Source organism: Odontomachus brunneus, unplaced genomic scaffold (genome assembly GCF_010583005.1).
Source record: "Odontomachus brunneus isolate Ranch 3 - 2012 unplaced genomic scaffold, Obru_v1 Obru_scaffold_071, whole genome shotgun sequence".
Taxonomy (NCBI): Eukaryota; Metazoa; Arthropoda; class Insecta; order Hymenoptera; family Formicidae; genus Odontomachus; species Odontomachus brunneus.
Window position 1 is genome coordinate 1,320,992 of NW_022639521.1, and position 264 is coordinate 1,321,255.

The 264-nt window shown below is 34.5% G+C and overlaps 1 protein-coding gene across 5 annotated transcripts in view; it reads left to right on the forward strand.

The window, feature by feature from the left end:
* LOC116846861 (four and a half LIM domains protein 2) overlaps positions 1–264 on the forward strand; it is a 642,247-nt gene that overhangs the window by 399,780 nt on the left and 242,203 nt on the right. The window lies entirely within an intron of this gene.

Here is a 264-nt window from a genome sequence, read left to right on the forward strand (position 1 = left end):
TGATCCGTGAAGGTTCCGGCTATAATGTGAATTACGAAGCGCGAAAATAACTTCAGATTGCACATATTTGCTCTTTGTATGTAAAACAATAACGTCAATGGTTTTGAGAGGCAATCAGTATATAAAAAATCAGCATAGTTCCATGTTTCGAAATTTCTATGACGTCCTAAACGACGTTGAATATGTGTTTTCATATCGCGCAAACTTAAATAATCTACAAGCTCTACCGATATTGTTATATCGTCTTCATTTGTTACGGTATTT